Source organism: Hyla sarda, chromosome 4, assembly GCF_029499605.1.
Source record: "Hyla sarda isolate aHylSar1 chromosome 4, aHylSar1.hap1, whole genome shotgun sequence".
Classification (NCBI taxonomy): domain Eukaryota; kingdom Metazoa; phylum Chordata; class Amphibia; order Anura; family Hylidae; genus Hyla; species Hyla sarda.
In genome coordinates, this window is record NC_079192.1 from 394612729 (window position 1) to 394630907 (window position 18179).

The 18179-nt window shown below is 42.8% G+C and overlaps 1 pseudogene; it reads right to left on the reverse strand.

Annotated features, from left to right (window-relative positions):
* Positions 1–378: 378 nt before the first annotated feature.
* On the reverse strand, positions 379–546 carry LOC130267965 (U2 spliceosomal RNA; annotated as a pseudogene).
* Positions 547–18179: the final 17633 nt, after the last annotated feature.

Sequence of the window (18179 nt, forward strand, 5' to 3'; positions counted from 1 at the left end):
AGGAGCCGTATACTGATGGCCTCTTGACTGAAGCCAAGATGCCCGGGGGTTGCAGGGAGGTGAGGAACCAAATGGCCACACACACCTCCCCTAGACCGCCAGGAGGGAGAACCAGAAGGGCTACCGCATCCTGACAATCCTGTGTACAAACAAAACACGCAAAGTGGCACAGTGACATACAAAAATAAATTAAAAATAAGTGAATGAGTGCAGATATACTGCCTGATCAATAAAAATTTCCCGGATCCTAGCCAGAAGGCCGGGATACCAAGGGTGAGTGCCAAAGGTGATGAGTATATGGTGCAGTGCGTTCACTCAGTGAGCTATAACACCCAGTGAGTTTCAGCACCTCAGGGTCACCACTCCCCGAGGCACAAAAGTACCTCAGCTTTACACCCCCAACCTCATGGCGAGACCTGGAGGAAGCCGGTCACATCGGGGCAGCCGTCAAGCTGCTCCCTCCATGTATACATCCATTCCTACCAGTGGACTACCTGATAAGAACAGATACTACACTTCATCTAAGCCAAAAGGCCGTGAGACCGTATTCTATTCTGATTATCAGCTTAGCTTTGTCCAATGTCTTATCCTGAAAAGCCACCTGAAATGACTCGTACACTTCAGAAAAAGCTCATGTTGATCATGGCCAACAATAGATTGACCAACTTTCCTAAAGCGTACCTATCGTTTCTAGTGTTGAGTGGCATAGGCCATATTCGAATTCGCGATATTTTGCAAATATATGGACGAATATTCGACATATATTCGCTAAATTCGCATATTCGCATTTTATTTTCGCATATGCCATATACGAATATATAGTGCTATATTGGCGAATTCACGAATATGCGATATTCGCGAATAAAATTTGCATTGCGAATATTCATGAGCAACACTAATGGCAAGGCACGGCTCTCGCAGACTTCAATGATGTTGCATCTTCTGGGGAACACCCACTTTCTCCTGCCGAGAGCTTATAAAAAGTGAGCAAGGGGAAAGTTATGATACACAGCTTTTTATAGTTCGGAATTTTTTTTTCAAGGGCAGGAGGGGTGTTAGGAGTAGTTAGGGAATATAATCTGAGTTAGTTTAGAAAATATGATTTGATGACAGGTACTCTTTTAAACAAGCATCTACCGTATCAGAGGGCCAACACAGATGTAGCAGAGCAGAAGTGTATCTGTTTCAGTAAGTTTACATGACGGCTTAAATAAAATGAAAAGCAACCTTTTATGTTTTTTTTTGTTTTAGAATTATAAAAAAGTGGAACATTCATCCTCAATCCGGCTATTAATCACTTCCAGCTTCACTAATCTAGACCAGTGTCTCGAACTCCCATATTCCAGATGCCCAGAAGGGACAATTCTTTCCACTTTGAGGACACACAGAAAGACAATTCCATGGATGTGTGTGTATTATAGATTCGTTTTATTGTTTGCTGCACAAAGGACCAGACTATGAGCACATGCATTTGGCGCACAGATGTTTATGGTATGTGTCAATCTAATTGGGAAGTGGACATTTAAGATACGCTTTGGAAATAAATCTAAATCTTCTACTTGACACATGATTTGGAACAAAGTCGAGAAAGTAGGTTTGTTGAAAGAGACTTTCCAGTTCGATGGGGTTTCCATCTAAATGATTGATTTGTTACATGGTACACCTTAAACAAGTGCAACACTATGATAAAGTACTATGAAAAACCAGATCTGTTCCACCCAAAGGCAATCCATCTCATGGTAGCCCACCATGCAGCTGCGGTTCATAACAGGGCTCTCTGATACCCATGGATTGATGTTTGGATGGTAAGGCTTATAGATTGTGGCAGATCAAGTTCATCCATTCATGGTTGCTGTTTTCACCGTAGCAGAAGGTCACAGTTAGGGCGCACCCCTGTACCACTCCCCGGTGCCAGCGGCGCCGCCTTCCGCACCTCAGGATGCGGTTGCAGGTGTCCGCCGGCCCGTAACTCACTCTGTCTTGCTTCTGCTTCTCCTGTATGCTGGCGCGCTGGCTCTCCAGTACGCTGTAAATTGGTTCATGCTAATTAGTGAAGTGCCAGCACTTCCTTTATTGCCTTACCGTATCTTTGTGCCATCATTGCCTCAGAGAAAGCATTCATTTATGTCTTGCCTTGCCATGTATCTGACCTTTGCTATGTTTCCCGACCTTGCTCCTGTGCCGCCTGCCTTCTGATCTCTTGCTACATGACCTGACCTTGCTACAGTGCCACCAGCCCAGACCTCCCGCCTGTCCTGACTGCGAGTTTTCTCATCCTTCCTGTGCTTGTTACACCTCGGCAGCCTGTGAGGACGAGTGATATCAGGGGTAGCGACCTGGGTGCCACCTGCTGCAGCAAGTCCATCCCGCTTTGCGGAGGGCTGTGGTGAAAACCAGCGGCAACTTATACTCCGCTCCCTGGTACGGCCCACATCATCATTCACACAGTTACAGCGGATCCACTTCACCTCAGCCGTAACAGTCACTTTCAGCAGGACAATGCATCATCCACAAGGGTTGCATAGTTTTGGATTTGTTTCTGGAATGTTTTCCTTGCTTCTCCATCCTTTACAGTTCCTAGATGGTAATTCTATAGAACAGAGATCCCCAACCCAGTCATCAAGGTCCACTAACAGCTCCATTGGAATAGAAATGGGAAAAATTCAAATCCTGGACTGTTTGTGGGCCTCGAGGACTGGGTTGGAAACCTCGGCTACAGAGCCTCTTTGGGCTGTTGAGATTATGTCAGGACCCTTATCTAATTTGAGACGACTGTCCACACGGGCCAATATTCCTGTAGAACAATTTTCTCACCTAGTGGAATTTATGTCACAAAAAATTGCTTTGGCTCTGAAGACCATTGGAAGTCCAACACGCTACAAGAAGAGTCTGTGGTAAAGACTGATGAATGCCTTGTGAATATTAGAGAGTGCCTAGATAGTGGCATATAATGGACATATAAACAGTATAATAAAAAATCATATCAATAATGAATACAGTATCCCTATGAAAAGAGCCATCAGTGTCTGTTTTAATCAGGGCCACCGATCATGACTGGTTTAACAAAATGCAAACTTTTACCCATCGCACATGTGACAGTCTTCCATATATTTACCATTATGGTAAGAATTCTGCAAAGAAGCACTTGATACATAACAAAATTGTGCAATATACTAAAATAAGACTTCAAAGGAAGCACGTTTGTGGTTTGCTGGTTTTTACAGTTAGGCTTATTACCCTTTGGTTTATTAGCCATACCTTTGTATGTTAAAAATTGAGATGCAGTCAGATGGCCATTTATGTGTTTGGCTGTATCTATAGCTCTTATAGACTTTAGTGGAGGGTGCTATCTGCATGTGTAGCCACTAGAGATGACATAATCGATATGGAACAATTGAAATTTGTTACAAACTCTGGGGAAAAAAATCAGATCAGCCTCAATTTGATTTTAAAATTTTTTTTTTGTGTGAATCACTACAGGAGTAGGGACTCCTGTAAAAGACGAGAGTCCCTGCTCCTGTACTGAACCATGAGGTATATACTGTAAGCCAGGCTGCTCAGTTAACATTCACATGACTAAGTACAGAGCTCTATATGAAGTATCCTCTAGAGTAGAGTATCACACAAACTACAAAAAGGAGCAGGGACTCCTGTTAAAGACTGGAGACCCAGCTCCTTTACAGTAATCAGTGATTATCGATGAATCACTGCTTATGTTTCTTGGACATGAAAAGTATTACCAGTGATACTGTGCCTCACCACTCCATACATTACTCTATCATTATCCTTTAGTGTATTCTCCATACCTTTGTTTGCTGACATCATAGGGCCTGTGGAGAAGGGTCCTTCTTTTTCAAGGGGACAAAAGGCAACCATATGCAGGATTACATAGATGGGGCACATAGAGCATGTGCCTTGAGGCCTATACCATTAACCCTCTTTGATGGCCATTTGGTGATCTTACCCAGACGATACGAGGTGGAGAGATGGCCATGCACACACGTTACTCTTTTGATACTTAAAGGGGTACTCCGCTGCTCAGCGTTTGTTCCAAACGCTGGAGCCGGCGCCGGGAGCTCGTGACGTTATAGACCCGCCACCTCATTACTTCATGCCCCGCCCCCTCAATGCAAGTCTGTGGGAGGGGGCATGACGGCAGTCATACCCCCTCCCATAGACTTGCATTGAGGGGGCGGGGCTATGACATCACGAGCTCCCGGCGCCGGCTCCAGCATTCGGAACAGTTTGCTCGAAACGCTGAGCAGCGTGGTACCCCTTTAAGGAAGTCACTGGCTTGGTCGGATCTATAGCTCTTATATGGCCAACTCTTTGAGCCAACTGTATGTAACATTGATGGGGGTCTTACCAACCGTAATCGAGTTTTGAGCACTTTGGTCTACACTATATGAAGTGCCGAACAAAGATTTGCAATTTTCCCTTCTATGTTAGACAGCAGACGGTTAAACAGTAGACGTCTGGAAGCTATTTTCTCCTACAAGACATACAGTAGATGAAGAAGTCAGCAACACTGAGCGAAAAAACCCTAATGAGCCGTATATCTTCAAAATCGAGCAGCTTTATGTAACTCCCCTGCATTTCATCAGCATCCTGGTTACTACGATTTATAAATTGTCAACGTCTATGATTAATGAGTGATTGTCCAGAGCCGGCAGATCGCGCCCCGTGTTTACCGTGATTGGAAATGGCAACTGCGACTCTGGAGTGATGAATCTGACAGGTAATCCGCCCTGACAGTATCAATGCGCCCCATGGCCTGGCCTCCTCTTTCAAACAGATCACTCTTCAAAGTCTATAATTGGAGTAGAAAGAGATTGTGGCATGCGCCATTGACTTTGATCCACCGACATCTGAACCGGTTACTGTAACAATAAACACTGTGATGTCAGACAATAGTAAAACATCTTTGTACTATGCATCAAAGAGTGCATTAACATATAAAGGGGGTACGTACTACCCTAGAGCCGCTGCATATGATTTCTATTACTTTTGTATGCCTAAAACGGTTGTCTACTTTGGAGACTTTGGAGCGTCTATACCAAAACATCTATGGATGTCTATAACTATAGGCAACGCTTACCTCACTTTAAAGGGGTACTCCGCCTCTAGACATCTTATCGCCTATGCAAAGGATAGGGGATAAGATGACTGATCGTAGGAGTCCCGGCGCTGGGAACCCCCGCTATCTCGGCTGCGGCACTCCAGACATCCGGACACGGAGCAAACTTTGTTCTGTGCCGGATGACTGGCGATGTTGGGCAGAGGCTCGTGATGTCTCGGTCATGCCCCGCTTGTGATGTTACGGACACGTCCCCTCAATGCAAGTCTATGGGAGGGGGCGTGACGGCCGTCACGCCCCCTCCCATAGAATTGCATTGAGGGGGCATCTTCATGACATCAGGAGCCTCTGGCGCTGCACCCGACGCTCTAAAAGAACTCCAGGTGCAGCAGGGAGATCACAGGGTCCCCAGAGGCGGGATCCCCGCGATTAGACATCTTATCCCATATCCTTTGGATAGGGGATAAGATGTCTAGGGGTAGAGTACCTCTTTAAGTTTTTTCATCGGTTGTTCCTTACATGCAGGGAAAAAATCTAGACTTCATTGTAGAAGTGGGATGCACACCTACAGTCTCTTCATTGGTTCAGGCTGCTGCTATCCCCCTCCTTCTGCAGCTTGGCTACTGCAGCCCACAACAGGCTCAAGAAGTGGTGAGCTACTAAAGTATTGATTTCAATTATAATAATTGTAGACAGATTAGACAGATTCAGGCACTGGCTTGTCCAAGCCACCTGTATAAATCTATACAGGTGGCCTCCTACCAGCCACCCAACAATAAAAAGTTATCCAAGCTGTCTTCAGCACCTGTGCTGATATAGGGCCACAATGGGAACTTGTACTGACCAGGAAAGAAAAGAAAGACCCCACTACCAATCTGCCTTTCATTCCATAAGTCCTGAAAACGGACTTTGCCAAAGATTTTTTTTTAGCAGCTATGGTCTGCAATGGATTTCACATTATCCCGGATTTCTCATATGTCATTCAACTTCCCCTGAATTAGATATGTGTCTCCTGAAACCTGGTTGGTAGATATGACAGGTAGCTTGGGGAAATATTGCTATCCCTGACCAACATTTCACAAGATGCAGAAACAGATCTTCATGTTATTTACTATCCAAATTATAGGGGATAACAAGCTAATCAATGGGGGGGGTCCAACTGCTGGGACCCCCACTAATCCATGGAAGGAAATTTCAGCCAGGCAGGAATGGAGTAAAGTGGACATGTGTTCCACTCATTCTCATTCCACTCAGCGTTCCATTCATTCTCTATGTGGCTTCTGATAACTGCCGAATGCTGAGCTTGGTAATGTTTGTAAGCCCCATGGAAAATGTCACCTTGGTTCAACAGATTGTTGGGGGTTCCAGCAGTCAAATTCCCACCAATCAGCATGGTTTAAATATATGAAAACACATCAAAGTTGCACATAATGTCAACTGACCTCAACCCACTCATAAGTCTAACCACACCCTTAGCCAGAGAATAATTGGGAAATGTAGAAAGCATCACAGAACTATTTCAGTGATTTATTTGCATTTAACATCAAGCCTTACTCATGCCTGCCACATGAGCTAAAACAGGTACACACACAACTAGGCATACATAAGAACCTCTATGCCTAATAATAGCCTATTCTGCAATATATAAGCAACAAAAATTCCCCCCGAGTTCTTCTTAAATTTTTCTGGGACTCTTGCAACAATCTCCATCTCCTTGGTCTATGTTCTCCTTGCAATAGTGATAATTGATGAGGATAAGTTATAATTACACCTAAAAATGGTAAATGTTTCCCAACCAGGGTGCCTCCAGCTGTTGCGAATCTACAATTTCCATCATGCTGGAAATTTTAGTTTGGCAACATCTGAAGGAACCCTGGTTAGGTAACACTGTATTTGGTGATAAAATAGGACCTTGCCGGCTCCTGTAGGCCATCAAGCTGCAAAAAAGTTTTTGAAAAATTTTTTATAAAACATTTTGGTTGTATACCGATAAATACCTTTTGGCTTCTGATACATTGTACCATGTGCGCGAAATCTTTTCCTTTATAGTTTATATTCTCTTTTTCACCATGCAAACATTCCACGTTTATGACCAGACATATGCGAGCGCTTTGATATTTTTGGACAGTTTTGTTTTATTTTTCATTCAGGATTTGGCCATTTTTGTTGCTGGCATTGTTTGTTTTCCATAGCAGCGGTTCAGATGATGTGAATAATCGCAGATGTTTTATCCGAAGTAAAGAAGATTAGATGTCAGATATTGAGAAATTCTCTGAGACATAACATAGAATATATGGTTTTGTATATTGTAATGCATATTAGAGACGTCAAGTAGACATCTTGAACTCATAATGGCCGTGAACAAGGATGTCTTGGAGCTCACATCTGTGATATCACAATCTAATCGTAGTCCAGAATTTTCCAGGTCTATAAGTACTCTTAAAATGTGTAAGGTCAGGGCCAAGTATAATATACCCCTTATTCTGAGAGTAGAAATTGTCTTTTCTTTTAGAAACAGCGTTAAAGGGGTTAGCCAGGAAATATATATATATATATATATATATATATATATATATATATATGTATATATATCAACTGGCTCTGAAAAGTTAAACAGATTTGTATATTACTTCTATTAAAAAATCTTAATCCTTTCAGTACTTATGAGCTGCTGAAGTTGAGTTCTTTTCTGTCTAAGTTCTCTCTGATGACACCTGTCTCGGGAACTGTCCAGAGTAGAAGCAAATCCCCATAGCAAACCTCTTCTACTCTGTGCAGTTCCCGAGACAAGCAAAGATTTCAGCAGAGAGCACTGTTGTCAGGCAGAAAAGAACAACTCAACATCAGTAGCTGATAATTATTGGAAGGATTAAGATTTTTTTTTATAGAAGTAATTTACAAATATGTTAAATTTTCTGGAGCCAGTTGATATATAAAATTTTTTTTTTTTTCCTGGAATACCCCTTTAAATTGTAAATGTGGGTGTATGGGGTATTACGTCTCAACTTTATTCAAGGCAATGGAGCTGCCTGCAATACCAAACACTGTCTATGGACAAGATGTGAGTACATTGTTCATACAGCCACTTTAGCACTGGAGTCTATTCTGTCTGGAGTGGATTGATGTCTCCAGTTTAACATTAGGGTATGTTCACACTGAGGAATTGGAGAATTTACTCAATTAATTCCGCTTACTTACTCTGCTCAAAATGATCCAGCAATGAAAGTTCCATTGACTTTAAAGGGGTACTCCGCTGCTCAGCATTTGGAAAAAACTGTTCCAAACACTGGAGTCGGTGTCGGGAGCTTGTCACGTCATTGCCCCGCCCTCTCGATGCAAGTCTATGGGAGGGGGCGTGACAGGTGCATAGACTTGCATTGAGGGGGCGGGGCGTGCCATCATGAGGGAGCAGGCCTATGACATCACAAGCTTCTGGCTCCAGCGTTCGGCACAGTTTGTTACAAACACTGAGCAGCGGAGTACCCCTTTAAGTATTTCAGTCACTACGTGATTGGATTTTTGATACAGCCAGTTTAGCTTTGAAGTCAATGCTGTACAAGTAAATTGTTCATACAGCCAGTTAAAGGGGTACTCCCGTTGAAAACTTTTTTTTTTTAAATCAACTGGTGCCTGAAAGATTTGTAAATTACTTCTATTAAAAAATCTTAATCATTCCAGTACATTTTAGGGGCTGTATACTACAGTAGAAATTCTTATCTTTTTAGATTTCTCTGACATCATGACAACAGTGCTCTCTGCTGACCTCTGCTGTCCATTTTAAGAACTGTCCAGAGCAGGAGAAAATCCTCATAGCAAACATATGCTGCTCTGGACAGTTCCTAAAATTGACAACAGAGGTCAGCAGAGAGCACTGTGGTCATGACATCAGAGAAATCTAAAAAGTAAAGCATTTCCTCTGGAGTATATAGGCCCTAAAAAGTACTGGAAGGATTAAGATTTCTAAATTGAAGTAATTTACAGTACCCCTTTAAGCACTGGAGTCCATGTTGTGTGAGTGGATCGGTGATGCTGCCGGTTTAGCTTTACAGTCTATACTGTGTAAGTGGATTGTTGACATAGCCAGTTTAACAACAGAGTTTATGTTATGTGAGTGTGAATTTTTTTATCCAGCCAGTTTAGCAATGAAATCTATGCTTCGCATGTAGATGGTTGATACGGTCATTTTAGTTCTGGGGTTAATGCTATAAGAGTGGATGGCCAATTTAGCCAATTTACCCAAACCATCAGTACTGTTTGAGTAGATAAATGATCGAGACAGTTCAGTACTGGGGTCTATGCTATGAGAGTGGTTGGCTGATTTATCCAATTTCCCAATAGCACCTGTGCTGTGTGAGTGGATGCAGACACCATGGCATTGGCGCCTATGGGAGGGAATTCCTACTACAGATAGTTTAAAAGTCCTAGCAACATGTTGTTATTGGTCGGAGTCTGAGTGTTCAGACTCCGACCAATGGTGAAAACTTGATGATGATACCAAGATGGCCCCATAGTCTTCCATAGTCTGTCCTGGTCACGTAATACATACCATACTACAACTGGTATAGAGTGATGTCCAGCTCTCTTCCCAAGCCCGTAGCGCTCGGACTAGCGTGGGCAGCGCCTGGATATGTAACTAGAAAACAAAGGGATGTCCAGCGCAAATGGATGCAGAACGATGCTCTTTATTGCGATAAAACTTCAGTACATGCAGGACATGGACGCAGGTGACGCGTTTCGGCCCTGGCGTCGGGCCTTAGTCATACCAAATGTATGACCGTAAGATTGAGGCCCGACAGCACGGCCGAAACGCGTCACCTGTGTTCATGTCCTGCATGTACTGAAGTTTTATCGCAATAAAGAGCATCATTCTGCATCCATTTGCGCTGGACATCCCTTTGTTTTCTAATACCATACTATACATTTCTATGTATTCTGTTTCAGGCTCCTGAGCACACCTGCAACGAAAACCTACTAGGAAAAAACTAAAATGTCTATCAACTTCCAAGAAGACACCTGGATTATCCGATCAGTAGAAAGGTCAAAATATGAACCAAAGGATTGGGGGGAAAAAAAAAACTTTTGTGAAGATATTTACCACCTGTAGTGTTCAATGAGACAGTAATTTGTGATAGTTCACTACTCTTTACAATGAAGACAGACAATAAAATAAACACAAAACAAAAACATTTTCATACAATTTCTATTTGGAACACTCCTAGTCAAATTAATACACTATGTGATGTTTTGGGCAAGTTCTGCAGGGGCGGGGCTTAACACAAGGATTCCCTCTTTGGTGTTCTTTGAGTCATGTTCCAACCCCTCAGGATTTGCTCTAGACAAAACACAGTTTTACATGGAATATAATGTTGGGTACTCCGACATTAGGTGGATGAGAACGCTTCAGAAGCATATAGCATTACTTACCCGTCTGCCCCAGTTCTGAAATCACCAAAAATCTATTTGTTGCTGTGTATCTCTTCCTTTCTTATGTCAGATAATTGTTGTGCTTCCTGGTTAAGCATTTGCTCAGTACTACAATTCCCAGAAAGCAATCACTGACCTCCTGTCCTGCTCATTCTCCTCCCGGATCAACCTTGTCAGTTCCCTGCCCAGAGCTGCTGCAAAACATTGGACTACACGGCAAACTATCTCTCAACACAGCAAGTCTTGAAAAGCAGTTGTATTCATTCCCTGTCTGTTCCTCTGTCTGTGGCATTGCTCAACACATTGCTTATTTAATTACATTTTTCTGATACAGTAATACCCCTAAAATATCAACACATTTAAATTTTTACATAATTATAATTTATTGTACATACATGTTGTTCATAAATTGCTTTCTGTTGAGTTTGGAGAGTAAATTTACAGAAAACACTGCTCACTTAAGAGGCAAATAGCAGTGCCGTTGGCATCACTTTGGTTGCCACATTTACTACTTACAGTGACCCCCTGACCTACGATGACCCCGACATACGATCATTTCAACATACGATGGCCTCTCAGAGGCCATCGCATGTTGAAGGCAGCATCAACATACGATGCTTTTGTATGTCGGGGCCATTGCATAAACGGCTATCCGGCAGCGCATACTGCTTCAGCTGCCACCGCATAGCCGTTTACGGGGCTCCGGCGCATCCTCTTCAGGATCCCCTGCATCGTCGACGCTCTCCATCGTCATCATCACGTCGCGTCGTCCCGTCATCCAATAGGAGCGGCGTGCGTAGAGACGTGATGGCGGCGATGGAAAGCGAGGATGCCGGGGAAGCAGAGGCCTTGCCAAAGTGTTGGGGACACCCCGGGGATGCGGCGACAGCGATGGAAGGCGACATCCAGGGCAGCGGTGACGAGCGGTGACGAGCGGTGACGGTCCGGAGCGGCGAGGACACGCGAGTATAACCTCCAATATCCAATCCAATACCAGTGGTCTTCAACCTGCGGACCTCCAGATGTTGCAAAACTACAACTCCCAGCATGCCCGGACAGCCGTTGGCTGTCCGGGCATGCTGGGTGTTGTAGTTTTGCTACATCTGGAGGTCCGCAGGTTGTACATTGTCCTATTGTCCGCAGGTTGTACATTGTCCTATACTGTATATTGCACGGATCCCTCAACATACGATGGTTTCAACAAACGATGGTCCATTTGGAACGGATTACCATCGTATGTTGAGGGACCACTGTATTTCCACTTGCCTCCAATGGGAACTTGAGATGACTATTACAACCTAAGGTCAAAGTATCTAAGTGGCACTCGCCATGCATGTCAATCAGGAGTAAAGAGGAGGTGAGCTCTCCCCCTTGAGTGAATGGAGCCTTTCCTTTTTCTTACCATTAAGTACGCCTCCTATAGTTCTCACCATATTGCTCCCCCATCATGTAATCACATTGGTATGTCCAGTATATACTAATCCATGATTCCCGGATTCCGTTTCTACAGTTTCATGTGTCTCTGTTTTGCTTCCTATAAGATACTGTATCAAATTCTACACTGCTCAAAATAATAAAGGGAACACCTAAACAACACAATGTAACTCCAAGTCAATGACACTTCTGTGAAATCCCACTGTCCACTCAGGAAGAACACTGATTGACAATCAATTTCACATGCTGTTGTGCAAATGGAACAGAAAACAGGTGTAAATTATAGGCAATTAGCAAGACACCCCCAATAAAGGAGTGGTTCTGCAGGTGGTGACCACAGACCACTTCTCAGTTCCTATGCTTCCTGGCTGATGTTTTGGTCACTTTTGAATGCTGGCGGTGCTTTCACTCTAGTGGTAGCATGAGACGGAGTCTACAATCCACACAAGTGGCTCAGATAGTGCAGCTCATCCAGGATGGCACATCAATGCGAGAAGGTTTGCTAGGTACGTTTTATATTGCCAGGTCCATTGCTATGGTGTCTGTGACAAGAGTTTTCCTCCATTCTGTGGGTGTTTCTAATCATTAGTTCCCACGATGGTATAAAAGGCGAATGAGACCTTCAATTTTCGCATTGTCCTCTGGTTTGATAGTAGTCGTTGGGTGGTTGTTATGGTAAGATCTTTAGATCAGTATCAGGTGTGCACTTTTTGTCTCTTTTTTCTTCTAACCTTCTAAAAAAAAGCTTTGAAGACCTGATCATTTTCTTCAGTCAGCCTCAGGCAGACTACTAAGCCACTTTCAGTAAGACAAGGGCTGTATCCTCTGTCTTTGTACATGTGTTGATTATGGTTTATTGTGTTTTTGAATATGACGACAGTGATTGAGAAGAAAGAACCTAAGTAGCATATCACTAACATTGTAGGAAAGTACTGATTATAGGCAGGTATGTAGATTACAAGGATAGTGAAATGTGATAAAAGCAGAGGTCATTGGGGTTAAGACCCAGATCAGGACGGAAAACACTGAAGCATAAACTCATCCTCCTAGAGGCGTTGGTCTGTATGATGGATAAACTGGATCAGAAGAATGTAGAGGCAGGTTGGGCTGGTCCAGCTGGACATTAGTGTTGGGCACGAATATTCACAATTCAACTTTTTATCGCGAATATCGTCACTTTGCGAATATTCGAATGACGAATATTCAGTTTTTTTTTGTGTGTTCTTTTTTCACATGCAAATGTTTATGCAAATGTTTATGCAAATTTTCCATGTGAATATTGAACATAACAAATATGTGAATTTCACGAACATAGAACGAATAATGGTCAATATATTCTCAAAATATCGCGAATTTGAATATGGCCCCTGCCGCTTATCACTACTGGATACCAGGGGAAACCAGGGTCTGGTTGGCCAAGACTTCCACACAATAATGGTCCCATTTGGAGCTGACTTTGAAGCCAATAACTTGCTACTGAAATCTAATTCTTATGTTTAAATACCCAAAAATCTATGAGATTTTATTGATGATGTGTTCTGTATAGATAAGAACCTCAGTCCATTACTGCAGGATTCTGTGTAATACTAACAACAAATAACTACTAAGGTCCCTTTCACACTGCCGTCAGGGAACTACCATCTGTGTCAGGGAACCTCTAGGTTGCTACCCTTATCGTTGTCACATTTGGCAAATGCTGACATGGATGTGATACAGAATGATGGTCACCAAAAGGAAAACTGTGCACCCTGTAGAGAGATACCTCACCTCACACCCCCAACGCGCGTTTTCGCCCTTGGCTTCGTCAGGGGGCGTGTCACACGCCCCCTGACAAAGCCAAGGGTGAAAACGCGCGTTCGTGGTGTGAGGTGAGGTATCTCTCTACAGGGTGCACAGTTTGCTATATACTTTTGTTTCTCTTATTTCAATCCTATTTGATTAAAGGTTTTTTTTTTTTTTTTAAATCAACTGGTGCCAGAAAGTTAAACAGGTTTGTAAATTACTTCTATTACAAAATCTAAATCCTTCCAGTACTTATTAGCTGCTGAATACTACAGAGGAATTTCTTTTCTTTTTGGAACACAGAGCTCTCTGCTGACATCATGAGCACAGTGCTCTCTGCTGACATCTCTGTCCATTTTAAGAACTGTCCAGAGCAGCATATGTTTGCTATGGGAATTTTCTCCTACCCTGGACAGTTCTTAAAATGGACAGAGATGTCAGCAGAGAGCACTATGCTCGTGATGTCATCAGAGAGCACTGTGTTCCAAAAAGAAAATCATTTCCTCTGTAGATTTCAGCAGCTAATAAGTACTGGAAGGATTAAGATTTTTTTTAATAGTAAAAGTAATTTACAAATCGGTTTAACTTTCTGGCACCAGTTGATTTCCACTGGAGTACCCCTTTAATAGTGTTTTCACATTGAGCTTGCATACCTGCAGCTAGTCATTTATGATATGCATTATTTTATCTACTCTTTACATCTGTGTTCCCTGACTGCATATGGATATTATTTTGAGTATACCCCTCATTTTTCTATTCCGATTTCTGCTGTGCCTAACATCCATTTTTAATATTGTCTGTACATTTTTAACATATGTTTAATAAAGTTCATTGATTATCAGTTTTTGGTATTGTGTGGCCTATTGTTTGTTATACAGAATGATGTAGCATCTAAGAAAAAAAGGAACACAGAAATAACATAATGCATAGTTCTATTTAACCCCTTAAGGACGCAGGACGTAAATGTACGTCCTGGTGCGGTGGTACTTAACACACCAGGACGTACATTTACGTCCTGTGCATAACCGCGGGCATCGGAGCGAGGGACCCGGCAATGGCCGGCACCCGCGATCTCGCGGGCGTCCGCCATTAACCCCTCAGGTGCCGGGATCAATACAGATCCCGGCAAAATTCCTACTTTTTTAATACATTTTATTAAAAAAAATATATAAAAAATGTATTAAAAGTTTTTTATATGCAAATGTGGTATCAAAAAAAAGTACAGATCATGGCGCAAAAAATGAGCCCCCATACCGCCACTTATACGGAAAAATAAAAAAGTTAGAGGTCATCAAAATAAAGGGATTATAAACGTACTAATTTGGTTAAAAAGTTTGTGATTTTTTTTAAGTGCAACAATAATATAAAAGTATATAATAATGGGTATCATTTTAATCGTATTGACCCTCAGAATAAAGAACACATGTCATTTTTACCATAAATTGTACGGCGTGAAATCAAAACCTTCCAAAATTAGCAAAATTGCGTTTTTTGTTTTAATTTCCCCACAAAAATAGTGTTTTTTGGTTGCGCCATACATGTTATGATATAATGAGTGATGTCATTACAAAGGACAACTGGTCGCGCAAAAAACAAGCCCTCATACTAGTCTGTGGATGAAAATATAAGAGAGTTATGATTTTTAGAAGGCGAGGAGGAAAAAATGAAAACGTAAAAATTAAATTGTCTGAGTCCTTAAGGCCAAAATGGGCTGAGTCCTTAAGGGGTTAAAGGGGTATTCCAGGAATTTTTGTTTATTTGACTATGCTACAGGGGCTGTAAAGTTAGTGTAGTTCATAATATAGTGTCTGTACCTGTGTGTGATGGTTTTCTCACAATTCTTATGTGATTTTCACCCCAATATTTATTTTTACCAGCATACAAAATGACTGCTGTCTCTGATTTTTCCCAGGTTGCAATGCGGCCGAGACCTGACTCACTAGTCAGCTGATGACAGGGAGCCTGTCTGCTTCAATGGGTGGATCGATCGCTTGGTGGGAGAGAGATCAATCTGCAACTAATGCAATGGCGGCAGGCACCCTGATTGAAAACCACAGGTCTTTTGAATCAATGCAGCTCATTTATGTTTCAATGGGTGGGGTGGCTGATGTGTGGGAGGGAGGAAAATTGAATTCTGGGATTTGTAGGCAAAAGGAGGAAACTCAAACAGGAAATACCAGTTTACAAAAAGTTCACAAATGTTATGGTAATCTCACAACATAGCCATTTAGCCCCAAGACAAGCGCAGATCCTTCCTAATCATGTCGATTACTGTCTGCCAGGTACGTACTAAAATCACCTTATGGTGGAGAACCCCTTTAATGGAAAACACAAGTATTTACTAAAGCAGTCATATCAGGAAAACAACTCGATTCTTATGCAAGCACTTTTAACTTTATATAAAAATCTCTGTTGTAGAATTTTCTGTCTTCCTATTATTCTACAATCTGGGGTTTTCCTATTAATGCTTAGACATTTCCGCAGCACTAATCTCCTCCTTAGTTTAGTCTTTTCCCCCGATCGCGCCCTACAATGCTTTGTTTTCTCACACCAGTTCAGTAGCGTTTCTAAATCCTCAAAGCGTAGATTCTACACAAATATACAATGTTATTTCACTATCAACTAAGTACAGATTGTAATGTCTGTATATTATTACTGGCTCAATAAAGTTTAATATTTGAGCTCAGCCAACTACTCACAGCTAAATGCTCCATGGGGAGGCCGAGGCGGCCAATGTAATAGATGCTGTCAGAATACAAATCAGTGCTGACTGCAGGAACTGCTTCATATGGTAAAGGTATTGGACTTTATACGGCTTCTCTCTCCTAACCTCTTACTCTTGTCCCGTTCATTCCCATCCTTTTCTTTCCCTTTCCTCTTATTCTACTCTCTATTCTCCTCCTTCTCTCACCTTTCCCTTCTTCCCTCTCTCCCTTCCACTTCTGTTCCTCATCCTTCACCTCTCTCGATTCTCTTCACCCCTCTCTCTTTTTCTCCCCTCTTCTTGCTGCTCCTCAATCTTTTCTATTCTCTCGTCTATAAATCCATGTCCTCTTTTCTCTGTTCCCTGTTTCTCTTTTTTTATCCTCTTCTCCCTGAACCTTAAAGGGTTACTCCATCTTATCCCCTATCCAAAGGATGTCTGATCACAGGGGACCCCCGAAATCTCTCATACAGCACCCACCTGTGTGAGCTGCACGCCAGCGCTGGAGGCTCTGAGTCTGAAGCCTCATGACTACGGGGCCGTCACGCCCCCTCCCATAGACTTGCATTGAGGGGGAGGGGCGTGACATCATGATACTCCGGCCCCGTAGTCGTGAGGCTTCAGACTCAGAGCCTCCAGCGCTGGCGTGCAGCTCACACAGGTGGGTGCTGTATGAGAGATTGCGGGGGTCCCCTGTGATCAGACATCCTATCCCCTATCCTTTATATAGGGGATAAGATTCCTTAGGCCCAGAGTATCCCTTTCACACCTCTTTTCTCCTCTCTCTGTTCTGCATCCCTCTTTTATTCTTGCCAATGACTCTGCTCCTCACTCCTCTCCTCTTTTTTCCCTTTCCTCTGTACCTCACCAATCTCCTCTTCTTTCCCTTCCCTCTGTACCTCACCATTCTCCTCTTCTTTTCTTTCCTCTGTACCTCACCATTCTCCTCTTCTTTTCTTTCCTCTGTACCTCACCAATCTCCTCTTTTTTCCCTTTCCTCTGTACCTCACCAATCTCCTTTCCTCTGTACCTCACCAATCTCCTCTTCTTTTCTTTCCTCTGTACCTCACCAATCTCCTTTCCTCTGTACCTCACCAATCTCCTCTTCTTTTCCTTCCCTCTGTACCTCACCAATCTCCTCTTCTTTCCCTTTCCTCTGTTTCTCACCCCTTTTCTCTTCTTTCCCTTTCTTCTGTACCTCACCTATCTCCTCTTCTTTCCCTTTCCTCTGTACCTCACCAATCTCCTCTTCTTTCCCTTTCCTCTGTACCTCACCAATCTCCTCTTCTTTTCTTTCCTCTGTACCTCACCAATCTCCTTTCCTCTGTACCTCACCAATCTCCTCTTCTTTCCCTTTCCTCTGTACCTCACCAATCTCCTCTTCTTTCCCTTTCCTCTGTTTCCCACCCCTTTTCTCTTCTTTCCCTTTCTTCCTCTCTTTTAGCTTTTTGTTCCTCACCTTCCTCCTCTTCTTTCCCTCTTCTCTGTTTCTTATGCTTCTCTCTGTTCTTCACTTTTCCCCCCCTCCTCCTGTTCATCTACTCTTCTCTCTCTTGCTCCTGCTCTTCACTGCTCTTCTCACTTTCCTCTGCTCCTTACTCCTCTTCTCTTCTCTCTCTCTTTTCCTGGCTCTTTACTCCTCTCATCTTCTATTTGTTTCCCTGGTTTCTTACCGCTCTTCTTTTTCTTTCCCTTTCTTCCTCTCTTTTAGCATTTTGAACTTTTTGTTCCTCACCTTCCTCCTCTTCTTTCCCTCTT